This window comes from Acinonyx jubatus, chromosome B2, assembly GCF_027475565.1.
Source record: "Acinonyx jubatus isolate Ajub_Pintada_27869175 chromosome B2, VMU_Ajub_asm_v1.0, whole genome shotgun sequence".
Taxonomy (NCBI): domain Eukaryota; kingdom Metazoa; phylum Chordata; class Mammalia; order Carnivora; family Felidae; genus Acinonyx; species Acinonyx jubatus.
The window spans coordinates 35,566,866-35,590,407 of record NC_069385.1 but is presented as its reverse complement, the minus strand read 5'-3'; positions in this window follow the sequence as shown (position 1 = coordinate 35,590,407).

Sequence of the window (23,542 nt, the reverse complement as noted above, 5' to 3'; positions counted from 1 at the left end):
GTTAATATAATGAAGAAATGGGCTCTAATTAAAGATACAGGAGGGAATATTAGAATATTTTAAACAAGTGATTGGCAAATTATGGAAAAGTGAATTGGATTTGTCTTTAAGAAAATACAAATTGCTAACTTTTATTTATAGAAAGGAGGAAGCCTGAACAGATCATCAATTATAGAAGAAACTGCTACCTAAAAAGATATAGGGATTTGAAAATTTGATGAATAAGTTCTTCTAACTTGTATGAGATGTTTAGGTTTTTAGAAACTGCTTCTAAAACCAGGATTAAGGTGGGGGCATCTGGCTGGTTCAGTCAGTAAGGCACGTCACTCTTGATCTTGGGGTGGTGAGTTTGAGCCCCACATTGGGTGTGGAGATTACTTACAAATAAAAAAAATCTTAAAAAGAATGGGACAAGGTGGAAATTGCTATTCTGGTACTAGCAAAACTTGTTAGACAAAAAACTCATATAGATACATGCACACAGACACAACAAATCCCACTTATAAAATATGATTTAAAAAATCAAAGTTTACTCTAGGAATAGAACCAGACCCACATATTACAGAAACTATTGCTATCATGGGACTAAGAAAAAGTAAAACACCAAATACTTAATATTGAGATTTGCTGACCTGAGAAATTGCAATATATAGGATGTTCCTTAATGGGAAAGCTCAATAGGTACAGATACGAATTCTATTTAAATTGATCCTAAAATTGAGTGTAATTCAAATCAAATTTCCATGGAATTATGATTTTAACTTTTGTATGAATTAAAGTGGGCAAAGAAATGAGCATACTCGGACACTCTTGGTGGTAGTGCTATTTGCTATAATACTTTGAGGAGGATAATATGACATTATGTATCTAGATGAATAACACGCAGTCTTTGATCGAGCGGTAAGGTGGATATTGATTGATTGGTGAGGATATTAGGAAGGGAAGAAAGCAAGTTGAAAGCTATGTTCAACGTCATTCATTCTGCTAAAAATCCTTATTTGTATATTTAGATGTATTTGGATATACGGAAGAAAATATCTCAAAAGGTATACATCCAAATGTTAATTCATGAGTCATTGGGGATTCTTTACTACTTACTGCATACAGTTCTGTAACATTAGTTCTGTTTTTTTTAACAACAGAAACACAGTTTTTAATAACTAAAATAAAAGTCACATCTTGGGAATAATCAGGTTGACAGTGGCTGTTGGATAAACATGTTATTTACTTTGGAATTATAGTCAGAGAGATAGAGACCAAAGGGGAGAACTCAGGCTCAGAAAAATTATTTTCTTGCAGCCTCTTTCCACGTAGTAACTAGAAACAGATCTGTGTTAGAAACCAGATTCGCTGTTGCTTCATGTAAACCAAACGATAGCTTCTGCAGTCAAATGTTTAGACCTAAGTGCAAGACTTTATGTTGGTCTCATTTCATGTTGTCTTGTTAACTTAGCCCATTCTCCTCATCTTTATCCAGATAGTGTGGGCACTTTTGGTAGATCAAAACAACATATATTTCTTTCTAGTTTTTTTTTAATTTTTTTTAACGTTTATTTATTTTTGAAACAGAGAGAGACACAGCATGAACGGGGGAGGGGCAGAGAGAGAGGGAAACACAGAATCGGAAGCAGGCTCCAGGCTCTGAGCCATCAGCCCAGAGCCTGACGCGGGGCTCGAACTCGCGGACCGCGAGATCGTGACCTGAGCTGAAGTCAGACGCTTAACCGACTGAGCCACCCAGGCGCCCCTCTTTCTAGTTTTGTGACAAATTACATACTTATCTAAAATATTGCTGAAATATTTCAATTATATAGAACTAAGGACAGAATATAGTCCAAGTGTTAGTGTCAAAAGTCTCCCTGTTTCTTTGGGTAAGTACCTAGTAGTGGAATTAGTTGATCATATGGTAATTGTATTTTCAATTTTTTGAGGAACCTCCATACTGTTTCCCACAATGGCTATACCAGTTAACATTCCCACCAACAGTGTGTGAGTGTTTCTTTTTTCCCATATCCTCCCTAATACGTGTTATTTCTTGTCTTTTTGATTTTAACCATTCTAACAGGTATAAGGTGACATCTCATTGGGGTTTTTATTTGCATTTCCTTGATGATGAGTGATGCTGAGCATCTTCTCATATGTCTGTTAGTCATCTATATGTCTTCTTTGGAAAAATATCTCCTCAGGTCCTGTTCATTTAAAATTTTTTTTAATGTTTATTTATTTTTTGAGAGACAGAGAGAGGCAGAGATTGAGCATGGGAGGGACAGAGAGAAAGGGAGACACAGAATCCATAGCAGGCTCCAGGCTCTGAGCCGTCAGCACAGAGCCTGATGTGGGGCTTGAATTCATGAATCACGAGATTATGACCTGAGCCAACGTCAGACACTTGACTGACTAAGCCACCCAGGTGCCCCTCCTCTGTTCATTTTTAAATCAGATTTTTTTTTTGGTCTTGAGTTGTATAAGTTCTTTATATATTTTGGATATTAACCCCATAGATAGATAAATGGATAAGGAAGATGTGAGACACACACACACATATTATGCAGTCATAACCAAGGATGAAATTGTGTCATTTGTGACAACATGGATGGACCTAGAGGGTATTATGCTAAGTGGAATAAGACTGAGAAAGACAAATAGCTTATGATTTCACCCACCTGTGGAATCTAAAATAAAACAAAACAAAACAAAAACAAAAAAACCAAATGAATAAGGAAATAAGCAAAAAGCTTGTTTGCAAACTTTATACAGTACAGAGAATAAACTGATGGTTGCCAGAGGGGAAGGTTGGTGGGGGGGCAGATAAAATGGGTGAAGCGTAGTAGGATACAGTCTTCTAGTTGCAGAATGAATAAGTCATGGAAATAAAAGGCACAACATGAGGAATACAGTCAATAATAGCGTTGTGTGGCTACAGTTGTGGTGAGCACAGCATAATGTATAAACTTGTCAAATCACTATGTTGTACACCTGAAACTAATGTAACATTGTGTGTCAACCGTACTCACACAATAAGAAAAAAGTCTCCTTGTTTCAAGAATATATGTTAAAAGAAAGGCATACTTTCACAAAACCATGATGCCAGCCGTTTATCCTTGAGATATTCCCACATCCTGGTCTTTCCTTTTGTTGCTGTGCCTTCCAGTCACAGGATAAAATAAAATGCCCTGTTGCCATCCAGAAGTGTTGTCGTCTTACTCTTCCCTAATTTTCCCCCATAGCTATTCCTGTGTCTCTACACAGCCCTTAGAAATGGACCTCACCCTCTGTCAGGCTGCTCTCTCTTTCATCTATCATTGATCTGTCTCTCTATCATCTGTTTTTTTTTCTGCACAGGCAGTTGCCCTTGGTCTTTGAGTGGATATGATAAACACTTTTCCTTTAACAGCTTCATATGTTATCTCTCCCAGGAGAGTCTAAATTTGCACAGAGAATTTAACTACAAATCTTTCCTTAGAAATATTCCAAATATAAAAAAAATAAAATCTCTATAAACCAAGGGACTTGGGAAAATAGCTTAAAGCACCCCAGCAAATACTAAATTTCTTTGAAGCCCCATGGTTTAGCTCTATAATTTAAGCACTGCTGAGATCTACTTCATTATATGTTTATTTTAATGTGAAATTATGGCTTCAAATATGAAATAAAATGAATCATTTATTCCACAAAATCCTTACTAAAATTGACTCTCCATCTCCAAGATGTGTTCTTTTAATCCTCGGACACCACCTCCCCAAAGCACAGTATTCACTACTTAACTTTCACGTGCATTTGTGTTTGGGAGTGTGTGTGTGTGTGTGTGTGTGTGTGTGTGTGTGTGTGTGAGTAAGGTATTATTTTGTATTGTTATTTCGCAAGGAAAGATTGCCTTCCCAATGTGTCTTAGGAGGCTGTGATGCTTATGTGTAGGAGTTAGATAGAAAGAAAGCCAGATGTGTACATAAGCTCCTTTTTAGGATTCTGGGCACTTGTGAAAGCTAAATTTCAAAGAGGCCATTTCGGTGTCTTAGGAAATTAGTCACTGGAAGGAATTGATGCAGGTTTTAAAAGAAATGGAAGTTCCCAGAGAGTGCTAATGCTCTGCTAGAATGAGCATCAGTAGGCAGGTAAATCAGTCAGACAAAATGAAATTATGTATGCACCTATTAAGGATTACCTTCTTGCTAAATAAATGAAAATTTTTATGATAGACATATTGCTTGTAATTAAAAGTCCTTGATTGTGGGGGGTATAGTGACAGCAGAAATTGGAGGCAACCTGTTTGAATGAATTTTTTTAATAAAAATATTGCAAACACAGATTAAAAAAAGTATATTTTACTTTCTTCCAATGTCTAAAATCACAGAGATAAAAGGGGTAAGATAAATCTTTTAGTACTAAATCGTCTTAGAGAGTATAATCTTGTTTTTGTTAATATAAATGCAATTCTTTCAAAGCATTATTTTAAATAATTTAGCACATGTTATCTAAATAATTTACAGTTACGAGTTAGATAACAGATGTTTACTAGGAAACCATTTATTTTTGTGAGACAAAAAAGGGATATCTTTCTTGATAAAGGTGAAGGGGCACCTACAGGGGAAAGTCAGAGGATGTAAGAGAAAGTATAAAGGAAACTCCACTTTGAACACAATTCAGGGACTTCGATAAAGCTTGAGGGTTTTAAAGGACTAACAGAAATATTTTGCTGCTAGAACTGGAACTTGGAAAGCTTAAGATGCTGGCTCTGAAAGTCTCACCGAGAGAAAGGTTCTCTTTTCATGGGATCATTAGAGTAAAGCAAGAGAATGAATGCGTATTCTAAGAACTAAATGTGTGGGTTGATGGCTGGTGTGTCAGCAGTCACTGTCAGTAGCTGAAGTTCAGGGGTCCTTTTAAGTTCTACCTCCTGTATTCAATTGGCAATTTTGTCACTATTTTGTGTCCTTCTCATTCCTTGTGTTCCCCATCATCCTTATATGTTTTTCTTGTTAAGACCATGCGAGTAAAGGGAAGTGGCAGGGCTGTTCTCAGCACAAACTTTTGCCCAGGCAGCTCTTATCTCACTTTGGCACCTGAAACTCAAAAGGAGAGCATTAAATGTCTAATTTTTGCTTAGCTCTCTGCTGGTACCAAGCCAGCTCCGGTCAAGAGCCATAGTAAATAATGGCGATAAAATTTAACTGGAAAGAACTTTGTGGCTTTCTTACATGCTATATTTTTTCTCTGGGAAGAATTCCTCCTCACATATAAGATTTCCTTGTCCTGGAATGTTCTCCTTTTTACCAAAGCCTCCTCTTGTTGAGTGACAATGAGTTCGCATGATGCAGTAAATCACTTTTAACCTCTCATTTCACTTCATTTTGTCACAATGACGGGTGTTTAAGCCGAAGTGTTTCCCTTTTTTTGGCAAGACTGGTGACCTTTAGTTTGTTGAAGGTGAAATTTTCTGTGCGGAAGTGAATGATTCTCTCAAGATTTCCTTGCTAGGTCTAATGACCTTCCTGCTAGGTCTAATTAGACCTTCACGCAGGTCTAATGCTGCGGCTTAAGTACAATTTGTCATCTTCAGCACAATGTGCAGCTAATGTTTAGGCAAAGGTTTTATTTTTTCCTTGGCTGGCTTTCTCATTGCTCATTCAAGCAGATCTTGTGCTTCTTTCTCTTATTCTATTCTTTTCTGATTTGTACACTTGCCATGAGTGAAAGGGAGTGTTATGTATGAGAAGGGAGTGTGTTGTTCTTTGAAAGGTTTTCCTAAAGAATTTTAGTATCTTAAATGATACTGATTTTGTGTGTGTATAGACAATTAAGATAAGTGAATTAGGTGTTTTGACTTGTTTTATCATGTATGCTACTGAATTCTTCCCCACATGTTTGGAGCTATCTGGCTTTACATGAATTTGGCTTCTAAAGACCAACACTAGGGGTCACCCTTCCTTATTTTAAGGATTTAGTCATTGCCTAGAACCCGCTGACAGTCCATTAATCTCAGAAGAAAGTAAGCAATTTTGTAAAGGAAAGCAAAAGTCTTTTGCCTCTAAGATTGTTAGTAGCTATTTGTCCTTGCTCTGTCATGGGGCCCAGATTTGTAACAGAGTTTTATGAATGAGAGATTGCTCTTGTTTTTTTCCAAAACAAGTTTGAGAGTAACAATTAACCCCGTTGATTTGAAGTATGACTCTATAGACAAGCATTTTAGACATAATATATATGGTTTTACCTGAAACCATTAAATCTGAAGATGAGTTCTAAATGTAATAATTTACCTGAGGTATGATAATAATTTTGCTTAATAAAATCGTACAAATATCTTTATAAAACAAATGGAAAATGGGCGGAATTAGATAATTAATGATTATGGAGGTCTTACAGGTTCCTAAAAATTATCGAAGAATGAAATTGCAGACAAAGCATATACTGAACCATATCATGTTGTTTGTTCACACTTTCTTTGGTGTGTTTGGGTGTGTATGACTGAAAGAATATGTCTATCTATAGTCATGCAAAGATTGTGGAGAGTTGTTGTGAGTAGTTCATAGGTTTGCTCCACGGTTCAATTTTGAAGATGGGTCTTCTAGTTTTATTAGGAAATTTGTATCTCTTTGTGTCTCTTCTCAGATGGAATATTAAAAAATAAAAACATCACTCAGAAAGAGTGCTTCTTCTTCCAAGAATTTTGTTTAAGAGTCTTACATTCCTTTTTCTTTCCGTGATAAGCTCTTTCTTTCCTTGATAAGCTCTTACCTCTGCCTGCTTCTCCCTTATACTTCTTCCTGGATATGAATGGCTCCCGCTCATCTTTCATTTCTGACCTTTAGATAATAAAGACAATAATCTCCATTACTAAGTGCTTATGACGCACTGGGCATGAAGTCTTCACATCTTTATTTTATAGGTAGAGGAGTGGAGGCTCAGAGGTACAAGAGCGCCGGAAGTAGGCTCTGACCCAAGGCTGCCTGACTGCAGAACCACGCTCTTAAGCTCTAGACAGTGCTGGTGCCACCAGCTGGCTACTCGACCGAGTATTTCCACACGTAGAAATACCTAAAGAGCACATATTCACACATTAGGTGGCAAATTCAAGATTGTTTGTAACCGTCTGAAGGTAATGATGCCCTTTCAAAGGAATAACTCCAGTGGTGGCATTTTGGGCTTAGGAGTGGGGTCAGTAGGGCAGCAGTTTGGCAACAGTGGAGACCACAAAACACCCTAAATTTGTTCCATCTCAACCTAGAAAAAAGAGTCCTGTTCAGGTGTTGGCAAGGCCAGCAGCCTCCAGAGAAGTAACTAGGTGAAGCATTCTGTTGCTTGTTTGCAGTGATGGTCTGGTGCATTGAACAGGAAGAAGGAAGTGGTTACATGAGAATTTAATTCCATTTCATGGATTCTTTGGCTATTGTTTTTTCCTGTCTGTAGGTTTTTCCCAAAATCTGGAGGAAAAACAAATTTCCTCTTCCTCTGTGCTCCTAGAGCAATTTGTATATATATATTTCTGATAATTTTCTCAGTACCTCCTAATTATGTCTTCAGTTTCCTGTTTCTACACCTAGTCTACAGCTCACTGAAGCTGAGACAATGTCTTATTCTTTGTATGTCCCTGACATGTGTCATGATGTCAGACATAGGAGGAACTGAAAAAAATGGTTGTGAAGAAATGAACTCTCAGTTTTTAAAGGACTCTTTGCCATATTTTTGCAACACGAGACTAACATATTGGTGAATATGAGAGAGATGGATGGGAGATGGGGTGTGTGTGAGGATGCAACTGAAGCAAGTTATAGGTAATTAGGAGAGGTGAGGAGAGAGAGCAAACCCAAGTTAAGTTTTCAAAAAGGGAAGGGAAGTGGTGAAGCTTACCGCATTCCTGGACCAAGGTAGCTGTTCTGTGTTAATTTTTAGACAGCAGTCTATATATTGTACTTGAAAGGTTAAAATAATCTTTTGCCAAACTGAGTTTGGTAGAAGTGATGAAATTTCCCTCAGTTCGTTTTCAGAGTTGCCTGAAACTCGGTTTAGAGGCTGAGGAAGCATCATTTTACAATCTGACGCCTGTTGAGACATCTCTGTCACTGCATCCACACGTGCTGCTTCTGTTTTTCTGCGACAAACTACCCATGAAATGTGCCAATTTCCCATGTTTGCCACAAAAATTTCCCTCACACTCAGTATTTTTCAGTTTAGAAACTCTCTTTAGGGCTGATGAGGCTATCAAGAGCAGTCCCGTGCTCACCTCTATATTGGCTATAGTCTCTCCTCGGAACCCATCCCCCCCTTCTCTCTTCTTTCCTCTGAGTAAATCCTTCTCTCTGCTCCATGTGGCCTTGGCACTAGCAGGTGGAACAAAGAGAAGAAATGAACAGAAAAGATCTTATTTGGCCGATGTTTCCGTGAGCTGGCATTGGGCTCCCTGGGACTTGATGTGAGTTCAAACTACCTTTTTCTTATAAGGCACTTTTTTCGGGGGTGCATCACAGACTCCCCTCCTTCTACTTCACACTGGTGAGGATCTCACATGTATAGTCTCCTTGTGAGGGAGAGTTCCTTGCTCACCTTTATATTTAGACAGGCATCTCTCTCTAAACGGTTTCTTCAAAGGTGCTCTCTCGTTCTGACAGGAAGACGAAAGAACCCATAATTCCCTGGCCCTTGGTTTGGGGAGGGTGCAGCAAACCAACTCTCCAAAAATTCTCCAGTGAGTTCTCCAAACCTTTTATACACTCCGTGTGGGTGGGACACTGAAGGCCTCTGAAACCAATTCCTCTTCAGCATTTTCTGAAAAAATCTCACTTTGGGCAGGTGGTCTTGTATCTGACTTTGGTAGGGTCTCAGGGCTCTGGCAGAAAATGGATATGAAAGCAGTTCCATTGTGACCTCCCATTAATCAGATTATGGCTTGTGCTAATATGCTGAAAAAGAACTAAAACTCCACGTGCTTGAAATGCTTGCCCAGTGTCATTATCTAGTGAATGGAACAATCTACTTATTTTGGTTGTGGTAAAATATGCAGAATATAAAATTCATCCCTCTGACCCATTTTTAAGTGTAAAATTCAGTGGCATTCAGTACAGTCACATTGTCGTGCACTGAATGTACCACAAACCAAGGTCTTTCTGCTTCCAGGGCGTGTGCATTTTTTGTGACTCTGAAGATTTTTGTTCTGTGTTTACGGTACTCTAGGCTTCACGAGAGGTTCACCAGGCTCTTCAAGTACCCTCTTCTTTTTTCTCCAGTCTTTCTCTTATACTCGAATATCTCCTCTATATCTAATGGGCTTTTTTGTATAAATATTTAATTTTTTTTTCCTGTTTATTTATTTTGAGAGAGGGAGAGCGAGAGCACGTGTGTGCATGTGTACGCACGCATGTGAGCAGGGGAGGGACAGAGAGAGAGAGGGAGGAAGAGAATCCCACGCAGGCCCTGCACGCTGTCAGCACAGAGCCCGAAATAGGGTTCAATCTCAGGAATGTGAGATCATGACCTGAGCCTAAATCAAGAGTTGGACCCTCAAATGACTGAGCCACCCAGGTGCCCCTAAATATTTCACTTTTTAGTTGTACTAAAAATCCGCATCCCTTCAAAAATATTTATTGAGTGCCAAGTACTGTTCTAGGCACTAGGGTTAAAACAATGAAAGTGATGGATAAAAATGTCTGACCTCCCAGAATTTCATTCTATCGAACTTCTTGTGCAAATCCTTTGACTCAGTAATTATACTTCTAGAAATTTATCCTGTAGGAAAGTTTGTACAAGTGCATTGAGATTTATATAATATGATATTCACTGTAGCACTGTTAGTCATGTGAAAAATTAGAAACAAGCTAGAAGTTCATCAAAATAGGACTGGCTGTATAAGATATGGTATTTATTGTGCAAAAGCTTTCTGCAGCTATTAAAAATAACAAGGTAGGTTCGGGTCTGTATGTTTAGGCATAAAAGATATTTATCAATGTATATACATATTTGCATAGGAGAAATTCTGGCAACATATACATAAAAATGGTTTCTTCTGGAGGTGGAATTATGGCAGCCTGTCCTTTCTTTGTGTGTCATTTCAGCCTGCCTTTCACTCATTTCTACGCAGTGTGAATATCTTTTCTAAAGGGTACATACTGTTTATGTAATTAGAATTTTAAAAATGTGCCGGGTGCCTGGGTGGCTCAGTCGGTTAAGTGTCCTACTTTGGCTCAGGTCATGATCTCACAGTTCATGGGTTGGAGCCCCATGTTGGTTGGTTGGCTCTGTGCTGACAGCTGAGAGCCTGGAGCCTGCTTCTAATTCTGTGCCTTCCTCTCTCTCTGCCCCTCCCCCACTTGCACTCTGTCTCTCAAAAATAAACATTTAAAAAAATGTGCAACTTTATTAGTAATTTTAAAAATCCAATATAATCAACAAGAAATACCATTGTTTTTCAAATTGGTTTAAGAAAGGAAAAGAAGAATAACGGTGTTGTCAAAGGTGTGGGGAGATAGTTTAATTCATGGATGTTCTATTGACACCACTTTTTCTAGGGCATAGTACTCAGGCTGGGTCAGTTAAGATGTTAGGCTAGCTCGTGACTTTAAGCAATACTGCCCCCTAGCGGTCAATATTCTCTGGTCATGTAAACCTCCTGGGTTCCAAAACACTGGGAAATAGATGCTTACCTAGGTGTAGAGTCCAGGCATGTGGCTTGACCATCCACTAAGCCACCAATTTGTCCACCCCTAGTCCTGCTATTGTTATCTGAGACCAGTGATATGAAAGGAGAGAACTGTGTCATCACGTGCCCAATGTAAAAGAGCAAGGTCTCCAGAAGGGGAGAGCTTTCTTGTTGGCCAAGTGAAAAAAGCACTAGTGTTCCGAGATCCAGAAATGGGCAGCGTGTGGTCAGCTGAGGGGCTGTGGGAAAGAGAGGGAAGACTGTAAGACTGGAGGACAACTACCAGGGTATCACAGAACTGGCCATAGCGCCTTCTACTCCTCTAGTCCAGCAGTTATAGGAGGACTGGTTAGGAGATTAAAGCTCACTCCTCATTTGTGCTCTCACCCTATGTTAGACACATTTGTGTTTACCAGCAGGGAGGCCAGTAAAAAAGATCCACATATCAAAGGTCAAGAAGCATATCTGTTTACCTAAAACCTCCACTTCTAGGAATTCATCCCAAGGAAAAATAATTGGCATCTCAACAGATTTATGCACAAAAATGGTTATTACAAATAGCAGAAACTAAAGTCCAAAACTAAGGGATTGCTGAAATATATTTATGTCTTTATCACACAATTGGATACGAGGTAGTTTCAATAATCACCTTGAAGAATACTTACTGTCAAGGTAAAATATTAAAATATTTTTATTAAGTAAAAAAATCAGGTTGCAAAACAATACATAACCAATTTTGTAAGAAATATAAAAAGCATGTATATATTCACGTGATTGAGAGAATACTATATATGTACCAAAATGTTAGCAATGGTTATCCTGGACAGGTGGATTTTTAAATGGTTGGTAATTTCTTCTTCATATTTTATACATTTCCAATTTTTTAAAAAACATATATTACCTTTATAGTTGGAAAATATTTAATCTAGGGAAGTGTCAATGTAGGTGCAATTCTAATTCTTCCTTTTAGGTAACTGCCCTCAGAACAGTTTTTTACTGGTGTAAATTTAAGAGTCAGTGATTTTATTTTATTACATTTAAAAAAAAATTTAATGTTTATTTTTGAGAGACAGAGACAGAGCATGAGCAGGGGAGGGGCAGAGAGAGAGAAGTAGACACAAAATCTGAAGCAGGCTCCAGGCTCTGAGCTGTCAACATAGAGCCCGATGCGAGGCTTGAAACCATGAACCGTGAGATCATGACCTGAGCTGAAGTCAGATGCTTCACGGCAGGTGCCCCTAGAGTCCGTGGTTTTAGATTGCGTAATATGTGTCTTTAAGATGATCTCATTATTTAATCAGAAAGAATGAAATAATATATGTCACATAATTCAAAAATATATTTTAATCTTTTTATTTTTTTAACTAAGAAGAGTGGCACATGTAGGCTGGGGAAGTATTCTTGTCTATAAAATGGAACTAATGCCACTATCCTGTTGCTCCTCTCAGAAGTAAATGAAATTGGTTCATGGAAAAGTCCTGGCTCATAGTAAATACTTTTGAATTATTACCTATCAACAGCAACAGCAAGAAACAGTAATATCTTAGACATGATGTCCTATACTCTACATGATATTCTAATATCATGTCTATTATATTGTCTCTTCCTCTGTTTTCATTGTTAAGCCCTGGTTATGTGTGCAAAGAGTTGCCGAGTTACATTCTTAGTGTACTTCCAAGTGTATAGGTGGATACTGGTGAACGTGTCCACCATTTAATGATTATTGTTCCCCATCTTTATTTCCCCATTAGACAAATCAAATCTGTTACCAAAATCCAGATGGATACATGCTATATTAAATTCTGTTTGGCTCTACATTTGACTTCATTTTAATCAGTAGTTGAAGGAGTACCATCTTCTTGGCAAAATATTCTAAGATCTGCTGATTTTTGTTCTTTAATGAGCTTACTTTAAAAAAATTTTTTTTTACATTTATTTATTTTTGAGAGATAGAGACAGAGCACAAGTGGGGGAGGGGCAGAGAGAGAATGAGACACAGAATTCGAAGCAGGCTCCAGGCTCTGAGCTGTCAGCACAGAACCGGAAGTGGGCCTCGAACCCACAAACCGTGAGATCATGACCTGAACTGAAGTCCGACGCTTAACTGACTGAGCCACCCAGGTGCCCCATTTAAAAAAAATGCATTTATTTATTTTTGAGAGACAAATTCATTAGAATAAACAAAGTAGAAAGCAATTCTGAGTGCAAGAAAGCAATTCTTAGATTCACAGAGTGAATATCATTGGTGAACAGATAAATTAAGGAAGAGTTGGGCAAATACAAAAGGCACAGATAACTACTTCCTTTCTATAGTAAAAGTTTCTCATATCCGTGCATATGCTTAGCAAATTCAGAGGAAGGCTGAGTTAAAAGTGCTAATAATTTTATATTATTTCCACATTGCAATATATCTAAATAAATACCATGGTAAGGTTCCTATCTATTTGTTAATGACAACTTACTAAACAGAAATTAGTGGAAAATAAAAGGGATCTTTAAAGGCATTCATTTGTTTGTTTTGTTTTCTTTTGTTGTTTTTGGATGAGTGAATTGAGGTTTGCAATCTTAGTATGAAGGGTGATTTTTACACTTATTTTTGTCACTTCTTCCCTGTCAGTGAAAACCATTGACTGGTTGAGCCAGACTTGTTACAACAGTACAAATGTGCAAAGTTAAATGCATTTATTCAAATGCAAAACACATACGTCTATATAATTATGAGTCTATTAAAGCACAGGTAGAAACACCTAATTTCAATAGAATAAATTACTAATTTTGAACAGTTTGTCATTAGAATGAACGACTTTTCAGGCTATGAATTATTTATCAACGAGAAATAATCATCAAATGGCCCTTTGCTATTATTATGTTTATACTATAAAAATGTTGTTTTTGAATATAAAAAATATATATTTGAAGTGTCAAACAAAAGTAGCAAGCTCAATTTAAATTAGTTATACTAAGAGTTCAGGACTTTTACCTGTCATGGTTTTTGATCTCGCAACTTTAAAAATCAAAAAGGGCATGGAAATAGAGTGCCAGTTTGAACCTTTGAACTTCAAGGTTCCTGGACTGTCCAAGCAGGGTTAGTCCATATTCTGAAACCATGTGTAAACACTAGCTTGCTGGGTTTGTAATACACATTCTCCCAGCTGGAACTCGTATAATTATTTCTAGAAATTTCATTTGGGGTGCCTAGGTGGCTTGGTAGGTTAAGCATCCAACTCTTGATTTTGCCTCAGTTCATGATTTCCCAGGCATGAAATCCAGCCCCACATGGGGGGCCATGCCGGCTTGGGATTCTTGGAGCCTGCTTGGAATTCTCTCTCTCTCCCTTTCTCTCGGCTCCTGCCCTTCTTGCACTTGAATGCTCTCCCTCTCCCTCTCAAAATAAATAAATTGAAAAACCCAGAAATTTCCATTGCCCTAATTTGTTTCAGATTTTGATTTATAAAATGTCAAGCAAGCTTTTACTGGGAACCTAAAATAAAAAATAACTAATCATATAATACAAGATTGCCACCATATCTAAAAATACGGTAGGTGATGACCCTCCCAAGCAAAATAATTACAATGCTTTTGTGAATATTTAAATATATTGAAATGTATTGCTTAGCTGTCCCAAAGAAAAGAAATTTTACCAAGGACAAATTTAAAGTAAAAGCAGAAACATCCTGGAGGCAAGGATGTGCCGAACTTGCTTTCACACTGAAAGACCTAGAGCTTACCCTTGGAAGGTGCGTTGACTGTAGGGAATAGGATATAAAGCCTAGAACCCATGTAGGATGCACAGTCTTATTGGAGATATTTGCACATGGCTGAGACTCTAGTGTAAGAGTACAGGGTGAAGAGAATAGAACCTAAAGGGCTTTAGGGGACAACATGGGCATTTCCTGTTTTCTGTCTCAAGCTTTGTTTTGGGAAGAAGAGAAAAAATAATAGGAGAATTTATATCCAAAAACCAACCGTCAAGCAGATTTAAGGTGCAAATTCATATTGTGTTGATCAAAAACATTTAAATGGAGAATATAGTTTTAAATTATCCAGGGTTAGTAGTCCCTCCCAGCAATTTCCAAACACAAAGACAATTTCTCTCTAGAGAAATAAAACTTCAAAGAGGTCCTCAAAGAACCTTCTCTTATCAAGTGTACACAAATATGAGTGCAAATTTGAAAAATCTCAATCTCTCTCAGTCACACACACACACACACACACACACAGAAATAAGAGACTATAGGAGAGAGCCAGGTGAAATGATAGTCTTTCACCATCATTTTCAACACTTTAGACTTTGTTAGGTATGCATCTTTAAAAAAATACGTTTATTTAAAGAGACAGAGACAGTGCATGTGTGCAAGCAGGGGATGGGCAGAGAGAGAGAGGGAGAGAGAGAATCCTAAGCAAGCTTAGCACTGCCAGCACAGAGCCCAATACGGGGCTCAATATCACGAACCATGAGATCATGACCTGAACTGAAATCTAGAATTGGGCTCAACTGATTGAGCCACCCAGGTGCCCATTCATCTTAAAATAGTAAGGTTAACTGAAAAAGCATATACTGACAAAAGAGAAAGAAAAATGTGATGAGGAAAACCAAACTCTAATCTCAAAGAATATAAGAAATTAGTGAAAGCAAAAAAGAAAACAGTAAAAAAAAATTCAGGTCAATAGCAGCACATAAAAAGTTGGTATAAATGAATCTAAACACAGCAGCAATCACAATAAACATAATTTTGTTAAACTCTGTACATATAACTTCCAAACTAAGAGGAGAATGTAATAAGATTCTAAGGTTCTAATCCAAAAGAAGGCTAGAAATTCATGAAAAAAGAAACCGAAAATAAATAGAACAATAAAAGTACGTAAGAAGGTGATACAATAAATATAAATGACTGAACTAAATTTCTAGTTAACACAAAAAAATAAAAAATGAGAGGGGCACACCTGGTGGCTCAGGTGGTTGAGTGTCTACTCCTGATCCTGGCTCAGATCACGATCTCAAGGTTTGTGAGCTTGAGCCCTGAGTAGGGCTGTCAGCACAGAGCCTGTTTGAGATTCTCTCTCTCCTTCTCTCTATGCCCCTCCCCCACTCTCCTTTTCTCTGTCTCGCTAAATAAACTAAAAAAAATAATAAAAATTAAAAAATAAAACATGAGAGTAAAAATTAAAGTATCTGTTGTTTATGTGAGACAACATAATACTATAAAGACATGATTGAAAAAAATGAGAAAATGGTACTCCCTCTTCAAAAAAAAAAAAACACAAACACTAAACCAAAGAAAGCTATTTTCTTTTCAGACAACATAGGCTTTTAAGGCAAAAAGCGTTATTATATATGAAAAAGGTACTAAATTTGCTATTGAACGGGTGCTAGATGAGATGCCCCAAAAGATGCCACTTTGTCATAAAGATTATTTTGACTTAAAAGTAATAAAAACCCAGCAGAAGCAGGGAAAGCTCTCTGCCTCTGCCATAACTGCCTAAATTTACAATGGAAAGGAGAACATGTCCCAGGAAGAGAACCATTATAATAGGATCCCCTTTCCCTAAGGAACTTATCTGCATAATAGGACAACTCATTTTTCCAAACATCTTTCACCTTCATGCTAATGAGGTTTCTCCCCTTCATAACCTCAAGCTCTTCCCCCTTTCCTTAGCTCATATAGGCTTCCTGTTGCCTCATTGTCTTCAGAATGTCACGCCCGTGTGGATTCCCTGTATTTAGACCTATTAAATTTGATTTTCTCCTGTTAATCTGTCTTATGTCAATTGGATTCTAAGTCCAGCTAGAAAGACCATAGGGCAGAGGAAGGTCTTCCTCCTCCACACTGTAAAATGAAAACATTAAAATAGTAAATGAGCAAACTTACTGTCTTAGTAGAAGATTTAAAAAACTATTTCTCTACAAATTGATAGTTCAAGGAGACAAAATAAATAGTAAAGATACATCATATTAATATGTTTGATCTAACAGAGAATGATGTTCCCATGGTATCCTTAAAGACAATCACTTGGACCAACTCAGTATTGGATATTTTATCATTCTCCACTGTTGTGCATTACATCTGTTACATATCTTTTCTGTATGTGTGAATATCTATCTCTAGGCTTTGTTTTCTCTATTTGTTTATGCCTGCATTGAGATAATACTGACATAATTGTTATGGTGTTTTTTTTTTAAGTTTATTTAATATTTTTTGTTTGAAGAGAGAGAGAGTCCCAGGCAGGCTCTGTGCTGTCAGTGTGCATCCTGACATAGGGCTCATATCCACAAACCCTGAGATTATGGCCTGAGCTGAAATCAAGAGTCATATGCTTAACTGACTGAGCCACCCAGGTGCCCCATTATGTTTTTTAATAAAAACAATGGTAGGACAGTATCTCAACATTGCTTTTCTTGTTCAAAACTTTATTTTTTTTATTGGTAGAATCATTAGCTTTCCATATGAACCTTAGGAATAGAAAATCAAATTCCATGAAATTCTGTCAGGATATTGTTTGGAATTGAAACTATAAATTACTTTTTATTGTTATTTAAAATCAAATCTCATTTTCTATTATATTTTTTAGTGGAAGATTACCGATTCTACTTTTTTGCAATGCCTCTTAATATTTCTAACAATATGACTCTAGATTGCTGGGTTTTTTTTCTTTTCATGTTTTTATTTAAATTCTAGTTTGTTAACATAGAGTGCAATATTGGTTTCAGGAGTAGAATTTAGTGATTCATCACTTACGTACAACACCCAGTTGTCCCTCCTTAATATCCATTACCCTATCTAGCCCATTCCCCACCCACCTCCCTCCATCAACCCTCAGTTTGCTCTTTACTGGCGAGAGTCTCTTGTAGTTTGTTTCCCTCTCTTCTCTTCCTTGTCCCCTTCCCATATGTTCATCTGTTTGTTTACTTAAACTCCACAAATGACTGAAATCCTATGGTAATTGTCTTTCTCTGATTGACTTACTTGGCTTAGCATAATATACTCTAGCTCCATCCATGTTGTTGCAAATGGCAAGATTTCATTTTTATTTTTTTAAGTTTATTTATTTTGAAAGAGGGAAGGAGGAAGGGAAACAGAGAGAGAGAGAGAGAGAGAGAGAGAGAGAGAGAGAGAGAACACATGCATATAGCAGGGGCAGAGAGAGAGAGAGAGAATCCCAAGCCTGGATGTGAAGCTCAAACTCACAAACCATGAGATCTTGACCTGACCCAAAATCAAGAATCAGATGCTTAACTGACTGAGCCACCCAGGCTCAGAAAAGATTTCATTCTTTTTCATGGCTGAGTAATATTCCATTATATATGTATGTGTGTGTGTGTGTGTGTGTGTGTGTGTGTGTGTGTGTGTATACACACACACACCACATCTCCTTTATCCATTAGTTGATGGACATTTGGGCTCTTTCCCTAGTTTGGCTATTGTTGATAATATCGCTATAAAGAATGGGGTGCATGCACCCCTTTGAATCAGTATTTTTGTATCCTTTGGGTAAACACCTAGTAGTGCAATCGCTTGATATTAGGGTAGTTCTATTTTTAACTTTTTCAGGAACCTCCACACTGTTCTCCAGAGTGTCTTCACCAGTTTGCATTCCCACCAACAGTGAAAGAGTGTTCCTTCCCCTTTCTCCATATCCTTGCCAACATGTGTGGTTTTTTGTGTTGTTAATTTTAACCATGTTGACAGGAATGAAGTGGTATCTCATCATGGTTTTGATTTGTATTTCTCTGATGATGAGTGATGTTGAGCATTCTTTCATCTGTCTGTTAGACATCTGGATGTCTTCTTTGGAAAAGTGTCTATTCATGTCTTCTGCCCCATTTCTTCACTGGATTATTTGTTTTATGGGCATTGAATTTGCTAAGTTCTTTTTTGATTTATCAGATGTCATTTGGAAATATCTTCTCCCATTCCATAGGTTGCCTTTTAGCTTTAGTTTTTGCCTTTTCTTTCATTGTGCAGAGCTTTTAATCTTGATGAAGTCCCAATAGTTAATTTTTCCTTTTGTTACCCCTGTCTCTGAGGACATTTCTACTAAGGAATTGCAATGGCCAAGGTCAAAGAGGTTGTTGTCTGTGTTCTCCTCTAAGATTTTGATGGTTTCTTGCTTCACATTTTGATGGTTTCATCCAGCCATTTGATGGTCTTTCATCCATTTTGAATTTATTTTTGTGTATGGTGTAAGAAAGTGGTCCAGTTTCATTCTTCTGAATGTTGCTGTCAGTTTTCCCAGTGCCATCTATTGAAGGGACTGTCTTTTTTCCATCAGATATTCATCCCTGTTTTGTTGAAGATTAGATGACCATATAGTTGTGGGGCTATTTCTGGGTTTTCTATTCCATTGATATATGTGTCTGTTTTTGTGCCAGTACCATTTTGTCTTGATGACTACAGCTTTATAATATAGCTTGAAATACAGAATCATGATATCTCCAGTTTTGTTTTACTTTCTCAAGATTGCTTTGGCTATTTAGGTCTTTTGTGGTTCCATACAAATTTTAGGATGTAATTTAGGTGAAAAATGCTGGTGGTATTTTGATGGGGATTGCATTTTCTGTAGATTGCTTTGGGTAATTGCTTTGATTTTTGACAATGTTTGTTCTTCAAGTTCATGAGTATGGAATGCTTTTTCATTTCTTGGCATCCTCTTCCATTTCTTTCATAAGTCTTCTACAGTTTTCACAGTACAGATCTCTTACCTGTTTGGTTATGTTTATTCCTAGGTCTGTAATTGGTTTTGGTGCAGTTGCAAATGGGATCAATTCCTTGATTTCTTTTTTGTTGCTTCATTATTGGTGTATAGAAATGCAACAGATTTCTGTGCATTGATTTTATATCCTGTGACATTGCTGAATTCATGTATTAGTTCTACCAATTTTGTGGTGGAGTCTTTTAGGTTTTCTATGTAGATTATCATGTCATCTGCAAACACTGAAAATCTGACTGCTTCCTTGCTGATTTGGATGCTTTTTATTTCTTTTTGTTGTCTAATTGCTGAGGGTAGGACTTCCAGTACTATGTTAAATAGTTTATATTTAACTATGTTTAACTATATTTAACTATGTTAAACTATATTTAACTATGTTAAATAGTTCCCCACTGAGGATGATATTAGCTGTGGGTCTTTCATATATGGCCTTTATAATGTTGAGGTATGTTCCATCTTTCCCTACTTTGTGGAGGGTTTTTATCAAGAATGGTTGCTGTATTTTGTCAAGTACTTTTCCTAAACCTGTGGAGAGGATCGTATGTTTCTTCTCCTTTCTTTTACTAATGTAGTGTATCATATTGATTGATTTGCAAATATTGAACCACCCCTGCAGCCCAGGAAAAAATCCCACTCGATTGTGGTGAATAATTCTTTTAATGTGCTGTTGGAATTCAATTTGCTAGTGTATTGTTGAGAATTTTTGCATCTATCTTCAGAAGGGATATTAGCTTGTAATTTTCCTGTTTACTGAGGTCTTTGTCTGGTTTTGGAATCAAGGTAATGCTGGCTTTGTAGGATGAGTCTGGAAGTTTTTCTTCCATTTCTTTTTTTTGGAACAGTTTGAAAATAGGTATTACCTCTTCTTTAAAGGTCTGGTGGAATTTTCCTGGGAAGCCATCTGGCCCTGGACTTCTATTTGTTGGGAGATCTTTGATTACTGATTCAAATTCTTTGCTGGTTATGGGTCTATTCAAATTTTCTATTTCTTCCTGTTTTAGTAAGTATGTTTTTAGGAATACTAGGAACTTTGTATGTTTCTAGAAGTTTATCCTTTTCTTCCAGATTGCCCAGTTTGTTGGCATATAATTTTTCATAATATTCTTTCATAATTGTTTGTTTTTCTGTGGTGTTGTTTGTGATCTCTCCACTTTCATTTGTGATTTTATTTATTTGGGTCTTTCTATTTCCTTTTTGATAAGACTGGCTAGGGGTTTATAGATAAATTGTATTAATTCTTTCAAAGAAACAGTTCTTAGTTTCCCTGAAATTTTCTACTTTTTTTTCTCTTTCTATATCACTTATTGCTGCTTTAGTCTTTAATACTTCTCTTCTTCTGTTGGCTTTAGGCTTTATTTGCTATTTCTTTTCTAGTTCCTTTAGATGTAAGGTTAGGTTGTATATTTGAGACCTTTCTTGCTTCTTAAAGTAGACCTGTAATGGGAAGTCTTAGAGGAAAGTCTTAGAACCACCTTTGCTGCATCCTAAAGGGTTTGGTTGTTGGGGTGCCTGGATAGCTCAGTCAGTTAAGCATCTGACTTCAGCTTGAGTCATGATCTCAAAGTTCATGAGTTTGAGCCCCATGTTGGGCTCTGTGTTGACAGCTCAGAGGCTGGAGCCTTCTTCAGATTCTGTGTCTCCTTCTCTCTCTACCTCTCCCCTGCTCGCACTCTCTCTCTCTCTCAAAACTAAATAAAACTCAAAAATTTTTAAAAAGGAGGTTTGGATTGTTGTGTTTTCATTTTCATTTGCTTCCATGTACTTTTTCATTTTGTGTACTTTTTCATTTTTCATTTGTGGAGGGTTTTTATCAAGAAATGTTCTTTAACCCCCATGTACTTGTGGTTTTTCCAAATTTTTGTTGTGGTTGACTTCAACTTTCATCGTGTTGTGTTCTGAAATGTTCATTGTATGATCTCAGGCTTTTTGTACTTGTTCAGGGATGATTTGTAACCCAGTATGTAATCTATTTTAGAGAATGTTCTGAATGCACATGAATGTGGATTCTACTGCTTTGTTTTCTCCTTTTATTACTTTTTTAAAGTTTATTATTTTTTGAGAGAGAGACAGGGCATGAGTGGGGAAGGGGCAGAGAGAGAGAGAGAGAGAGGGAGGCACAGAATCTGAAGCAGGCTCCAGGCTCTGAGCTGTCAGTGCAGAGCCTGACACAGGGCCTGAACTTACAAACCATGAGGTCATGACCTGAAATGAAGTTGGATGCCTAACCAACTGAGCCACCCAGGTGCCACTGTATTCTGCTGCATTAGGATGGAATATTCTGAATATGTCTGTTAAGTCCATCTGGTCCAGTGTGTCATTCAAAGCCATTGTTTCCTTGTTGATTTTCTGCCTAGATGATCTGTCCATTGTTCTAAGTGGGGTGCTAAAGTCTCCTAACTATTATTATATTTTGTCAATGAGTTTCTTTATTTTTGTTGTTAATTGATTTATATATTTGCGTGCTTTCAGGTTGGCATAAATGTTTACAATTGTTAGATCTTGTTGGATAGAGCCCTTCATTGTGATATAGCTCTTGCTATAGTCTTTGTTTTAAAATCTAGTTTGTCTGATATAAGTATGGCTACTCTGGCTTTCTTCTGATGTCCATTAGCATGATAGATGTTTTTATATCTCCTCACTTTCGATCTGCAGGTGTCTTTAGGTCTAAAATTAATCTCCAGCATATAGATGGATCTATGTCTTTTGATTGGAATATTTAGTCCATTTACATTCAGGGTGATTATTGAAAGATATGAGTTTAGTGTCATTGTGTTACTTGTAAAGTTGATATTTCTGGTGATGTTCTCCATTCCTTCCTAGTCTTTGTTACTTTTGGTCTTTTTTTCTCCCCATTCAGAGTCTCCCTTAATATTTCTTACAAGGCTGGTTTAGTGGTCATGAACTCCTTTAGTTTTTGTTTGGAGAATTTTTTTATCTCTCTTTCTATCTGAATAACAGCCTTGCTGGAACAGGTTTCTTGGCTGCATATTTTTCCCATTCAGCACATTGGTATATTCTGCCATTTCCTTCTGGCCTGCCAAGTTTTTGTGCATAGATCTGCTATCAACCTGATCTGTCTTACTTTGTAGGTTAAGGACTCTTTTTCCCTTGCTGCTTTCAGAATTCTTTCCTTGTGTCTATATTTTGTGAATCTGACTATGATATGCCTTGGTGATGGTTGACTTTTGTTGAATTTAATGGTCCTCCCCTCTCCTTGCTAGATTTTGATGTCTGTGTCCTTCCCCAGAATGGGGAAGTTTTCAGCTATAATGTGTTCAAATAAACCTTCTGCCCCCTTTTTCTCTCTTTTCATCTTTTGGGACTTCTATGATATCAATGTTATTCCATTTTAATATGTTGCTGAGTTCCCTGAGTCTACATTAGTGATCTAATATTTTTTGGGGGTGCCTGGGTGTCTCAGTCGGTTAGTTGTCTGAATTCGACTCAGGTTATGATGTCTTGGTTCATGGGTTCGAATCCTGCATCAGGCTCTGTGCTGATACCTCAGAGCCTGGAGCCTGTTTCAGATTCTGTGTGTGTGTGTGTGTGTCTCTCTCTGCCCCTCTCCCACTCACACTCTGTCTCTGTCTCTCAAAAACAAATAAACATTGAAAAAATAATTTTTTTCTTTCCCTCTTCTTTTCAGCTTCATTATTTTCCATAATATTATCTACTACATCACTGATTCGTTCTTCTGCTTTGTCCATTCTCTTTGCCATTGCATCCAGTCAGTTTTACATCTTGGTTATAGCATTTTTAATTTTGACCTGACTAGATTTTAGCTCTTTTATCTCTGCAGTAAGGGATTCTCTAGTGTCTTCTATGCTTTTTTCAAGCCCAGGTAAAATCTTATTGTTGTTGTTTTAAATTTTGATTCAGGCAACTTCCGTATATCAGTATTGATTAAATCTCTTTTTGTCATTTCTTCCTGTTCTTTCTTTTGGGATGAATTTCTCCATCCTGTCATTTTGGAGGAAAAAAATAATAAAATAAAAACTAAAAAATTAAAAAAAATAAAAGAAGATTGATCCTAGGTATGTTTTTGTTTGCTTGTTAAGAGCTTGACAGAAAAATAGAAAAAACAAAGGATAAAAACTTAAAATTAAGCAAAAAATTTGCTCTTTGTGTATTCCCAAGAAAAAAAACAAAAAATAAAAACAGAAACAAAAAACAAACAAATAACCTAAAGGAAGCTAGATCCTGTTT